The sequence below is a fragment of the Clinocottus analis genome, unplaced genomic scaffold (assembly GCF_023055335.1).
Source record: "Clinocottus analis isolate CAN_PGR_092001 unplaced genomic scaffold, fCliAna1.0.p SCAF_2, whole genome shotgun sequence".
NCBI classification, from domain to species: Eukaryota; Metazoa; Chordata; class Actinopteri; order Perciformes; family Cottidae; genus Clinocottus; species Clinocottus analis.
In genome coordinates this window covers 17,531,009-17,536,622 of record NW_027175931.1, presented here as the reverse complement: position 1 = coordinate 17,536,622, position 5,614 = coordinate 17,531,009, and the positions used below count along the sequence as shown (strand labels likewise).

General features: G+C 44.8%; 1 protein-coding gene across 4 annotated transcripts in view; it reads right to left on the bottom strand.

The window, feature by feature from the left end:
* The window catches only part of LOC137790228 (muscleblind-like protein 1), a 51,418-nt gene extending 48,943 nt beyond the window's left edge, over nucleotides 1–2,475 (bottom strand). For all 4 annotated transcript variants that reach the window (XM_068584240.1, XM_068584235.1, XM_068584237.1 and 1 more), the window contains exon 1: nucleotides 2,344–2,475. The gene's annotated coding sequence lies outside the window, so the exon portion shown is untranslated. The remainder of the gene's footprint in view (nucleotides 1–2,343) is intronic.
* Between the last annotated feature and the right edge of the window lie 3,139 nt (nucleotides 2,476–5,614).

Sequence of the window (5,614 nt, the reverse complement as noted above, 5' to 3'; positions counted from 1 at the left end):
GTAATTTCATGCACACTAAGGTTCCTGCTCACTGCTCTGCTAATGTGTACAAAGAAAGGAGAAAAGGACTTTCCAGGCATCCCTTTCTGCGCTCTCACGTCCTCACTCGGTCTTGACGGCTCAAAAGAAGGCAACAGATCCATGAACATGTGCCCCTTGTGTTCCACATCATGCCAGGAATGAGCAAAGCACTTGAGCAAAAAGTACAAAGACAGGAGGCACTAAGTTGGACAAGGAGATCTGGATCCACAGATCACCTTCAACACACGTTGCCAACCAAAGCCAAAGCTGGACCGAGAGTAAAGAACATCTACCTGGAGAAAGATCTTACGAAGTGAACGTCCAGTAGGACGAGCTGGTGTGAGCTTTCCAACCTCCATAACAGACCTCTGCTCTATTGTTGAGTACTGAAGGAACAATAATTGTCTTCAAACAACAGATGCATTAGTAGTCATATTTAGTCTGCTAACACTGCACAATTGCAGAGTCGCTGACGTCTTTCTTCTTGTTCTGAACAGCTCTGGACCCAAAAGGGGCTCCAAGATGTGACCTCAGTGGAAAAGTGTGGGAATCGTTCAACACAGAGCTCTATTAAATACCAGTAGTGGAATATATGAACGGCCATTGGTTGACAAGCTCCTAAACTCACCACTAAAATAGATCTGTTTTTTTGTTAACAAGATTGACTCAGTGTTACCGTTCCAACTGCATGCTGAACGACAACACTCACTTCAAAGAATACCTTATATACCCAGATGACTGCAGACAGACAGATACAACACCTGTCCTGAATCACTGCAAAGCAGAGGCAGATATATGAATGCTGTCGTTTAGGTGTCTGGTGGATAATTATTTCATGCTGCAACACAGATACTGAAGAGTGGCTATTAATGAAGGATCCATAATGAAACAGAGGAGCCTCTTCATTTTCAGTTTTGACAGGTGGATTTGTGCAGGGAGGTGCAGATGGAGCCATGCTCTCTCCGAGCTAAATGAAGACAAAACTGAATATTCAAAAGATGTTTTTGTCTGATCTGCATTATGTCTTTTTTTGCATTTCATTTCCCGAACCGCAAAACCACTTTGCATAGTTCAATAGTGTTCAGCATAAACCGTTTCCCACAACATCATACACACACATTGTGAAAAAAAAAAGGTGCAAGACACGCAAGTAAAACAGTCCCAAGGCTCTCGTGAGACGTTGATTAAAGATACTATGACTTAAATTACCTCGAGTTGTGAGACAATCCAGCGTATGTTTGAACGCGTCTTGGACATGTAAATAATCACCTTTTGAAATGTTTAAATAATACATCATTAAGTTTGATTTCAAATCAATTTCTCCACATGACTGTTGAAACATATTGTCGTGATGGGGTCCCATTGGGCAAGGACAGACATGTGCTATTAAATATTATAGTAATAAAGTAATAACGCTCAGGAGTCGCCGCTCTGAGCTCCATCACATGGTCCATCCTGTCCGTCTCTGGCGCAACAGACTCGGACCTTAGTGGCCGTTTAACCACAAATCGACCCGGAAAGGAGAAGCTTTTAACCGCCAATCAGCTCACACTGGTGTCACTGGGCACAACGTGGAGTATTTAACTGAAGAAACAAGCAAGTATTTGTTGTGATGTTAGACCAACGTCTGTATGTTCAGTTTTATTTAGGAGCTTTGGAAATTTATTTAAAAAACCTGTCATCTGTGATCGTCATAATTAAAGTAGAACTTATAATGCATTATTGGGTAAAATGTTTTTTGACATCCACATTTGGGCTTATATTCATATATTTAACATGATTTATTGAACTGCTAAATGAACTAAAGTAGAGTTCAACTTCCCATGTTACTGTTGTTAATAATCCTTTTGTTTGATTCTTTTTGAAAATGTGAATACACTTTAAACTATTCTATAACGAAATTTGCTGGACTGTTCCCAATGTGAATGAAAAGGTAAACAGTTGTCAGAATGGGAAAGTGTGATCCCACAACATAAGTCCATGCAAAACCTCCCCAGCATATTCCAATCATCTCCATCTACACACGCTCTGCAAGCTGGAGGAACAACTGTTCAGAAACAAAGCCAGTGACAAAAACTAACACACACACACATTCAAACGCATATCAGATATTTCAAATATCTTCACTGGTGAAAAATCTGCGTGAGAACAATCAGCAGCAACAGGCAGGGAAGTTGAATCCTAACACGTCAAATAGGAACGACACCCTGTCATCTCTTACCGCTCCTCGTCTCAAGAGGCAGCAGCGGAGAGACGCACAGACACACAGATCATCTCGCAAAGCCAGCGTCGGCCCGCACGCTCAGAGAAAAGCCGCCTTACCTGCCTGGTTGTCTGTGTGTTCCACTCGCACTCGGTCCGGGTGTACGAGTGTGTGTGTGTGTGTGTGTGCTCTTCACACACAATCCCGCTGAACAGGAACTGATGAATCTGCACGACTTCAGCCCTGCAGCGTGCAGTGCATTATGGGGTTTCAGTCTCTCTCTCTCTCTCTCTCTCTCTCTCTCTCTCTCTCTCTCTCTCTCTCTCTCTCTCTCTCTCTCTCTCTCTCTCTCTCTCTCTCTGCTGTGTGTGTGTGTGTCTCTTGATCCTCTCTCTGTTGGCACAGTGGAGAGGGATGTCCTCGCCTCCTGTCTGGAGAGAGGAGGGTGAACTCACAAGAGCTGCGTCCACACACACACACACACACATACACACAAACACACACACACACACACACACACAAAATGCAGAAGAAGCCTCACGATGACGAGCGCCGCGACTCTGGTTGCCGTAGCAACAGCCTCCTCCTCCCCGAACCCTCTCACTCCTGTAGCTCTACAGTCTCTCGGCCAACGTGTTGTGTTTTAATAGTGACAAAGTGAACTAACTGCTCTCTGCTCCTCTTTTGTTGCGTTTACTTTGAGCCTGAGCTAATCAGCAAATGCAGGAAGAAGGAGGCGAGACACTCGCCGTCATGTGATCACGAACTGTTGCTCACGAGGTGAAGAGAGGGCGGTGTATTGTCAGAGGCCACGGTGACGGACGCTGACCCTGAGTGTGTGCATGCACATGCATCTTCACGCTTGTGTATGTCTTCGCGTGTTTGAGGGGGTTTTGAGTGTGTGGGTTGATGTGTTGTTTCCTGGAAGCCGCCTATAGGTCCTGTTTTGTTCCCTGCTCTCCATTGCTCCTGTGCGTGTTCTGAGGCCCGCAATCCTTTGAAAACACACATTTCAGTCACATTACCAACAACGGAAGTACAGCTGGACTGACCTTTGAAATGAATGGGAAGTGTGCACGCGTGCATGCAGGCTGAAACATACAAAGAGAGACTGACTGGGTCCACTTGTGTAATTATTTCAATTTTCCCTAATTATTCACCTTCCTGGGGGTTGGCTTTAACTGTTATTCGGTGGCTGATTCAGAATGAAAGTAGCAGCTCAGCGGGTTTGACAGGTAGAAAGAAAGAGAGTTTGAGGGATAAGTACTATAATGGAGAAGGAATAACGATGAGAAAGAAAAGGAGAGAGACCTTTTCTCCACCGTCCCCCATGGAGACAGAGGGGGTGGAAGGTGTGGCTTTTCTTCAGGCCGTGTAAATCAGCAGCACAAAGCTGAGTCCTGCAGCGCAGCCATCACACTGGTGACCCCCAACACTTCATCTTTCAACATCTAGTCTTCCTGTTTTTTTGTTATCTTGCAGCTGTCATTGCTGCCACCCCCTCTTGCCTCTCCGTCTTCCTCTGCTACCAGCCCGGCCTGACCCGACAAAGATCCTCTCTGACACCAAAACATGGATGATACATGTTCATGAGTACACCAAGATGAGTGCACCACCATGCCACCGGCGCCAGAACTTGGTCCGACCAGTTTAAGCCAAGAACACCAACGTTACAAGTAGTAACTCCATCACTAACATTGGGCATATTTTACCTGATAAAATATACTTCTCATCAAAATATACTGAAATACAACAATACAAGGCAAATTGAAGTATTCTTCTTTTCTTTTACGCAATAGAACTTCTCATAAAACGAAAACAGATTTCCAACCACGAAAATATTTTACCCTCGATCACTAACATCGTGTATCTTTTACCCAAACATGTAAAACAGAGCTTGGAGCAGAGCGACACGCCCACCTTCAATAAGACACGCCCACCTTTGATAACGTCAGTGACGCTGACGTGAAGCTACACAAGGACCCACACAACTCAGACGAAAGCAACACAACCGAAATAACGAAACCACGATCGCACGGGTCAACAATCCCGTTAAACATCTCCCACAGTGCAGTTCTCTGTCTTCCCAGTAGCCATGGGAACAAGTAGGAACTGGGATTCACTGAACATTGAAATTCTTCTGAGGATGATTTAATCCGTGAGTTTGGCACCGGGAGGGAAACCGGGCAGAGTGAGGTACAGACATGGAGGCCTGGGGCTCGGCTGGCCTGCAGGTTGTCAGTGCTTCCTGGTCGACTTTATTCTTTACATCAGAGTGCCGCTAAGTTCAAACGACTCCTCCAGGCATCTGCGTAACAGAAAACTGCATTGAATCAATAAAAGGGAGTTTTCTGTGGCGTTATTTTGCATGTGGCAGAAGCATATAACTCAAGGGGCTATCACTGCGCCCTCATCACTGCTCCGTGGACTGGAGGGTCCTTGGTTTTAAGGCACAGTGAATGAAGCCACAGTGATTAGTGTGCGCTTTGTGACTAATGGCAGCAGCAGGTGTCCACATCTATTCATTAGAGACATTAAAACTAACCACTTGCACACACACACACACACACACACAGCTCACCGCTCATTAACAACATCGCAGCTCTCCTTAAGCGCAATGACCATTGATTAGGCTCATGTATAATGATGGTGGTTCAACTGCTTTTATTATTACTCCCCTCAGACGTTTGTCTCATGGGCTTAGATTTGGATTTCACACCTGTACTGTAGGCACCTGCCTTCTCCTGACACTGCTCATTGATTTTAGTGCTGTCCTACATATATTTTCCTGTGTGCATGCAATTATTCATGATTAACCGATCATATGTGATGATGAAGTCTTGACGGAGTCTTTGGCAGTCGGGCTCTGCAGGGAGATCGTAATGGAGGGCCGTCTGTCCCGATCGGGTAAATCCCCCCGTGGAGTCCAGACCTGGTGGTGCTGATGAGGCTGATGGAATGATGAGTTGATGAAGCTGATGAAGCTGATGGATCTGCGAAGAGTGGGTGGAGACGGGGAGGTGGAGAGGTGCTTGACAGCAATGTGAATACATTAAAGTGTAGAGAAACATCCAATAGTACAACAAAATGATGTCATTGTTTTGTTGTGCTATTGGATAGAAAAGCTGATCCAAACACTTGATATCATGATCGACAGCCCACAGGAGAAGTGATTGGCAGATGTATGAGAAATAAATTACGGGCTTGGGCATGCAAGAGCATGGTCTTTTGACCGAACTTACACAATAGCTTCATAAGAAGTCCAACTGAAGATGATGTTATTTTTAAAGGTTAAAAACTACTAGCATGTTAATACATTTAAAATGGATTATTATGTTGGTGGAAGTAGCTGGAAGTTGGAAAGACTGAAGTGACAAGTCAGATATTCTA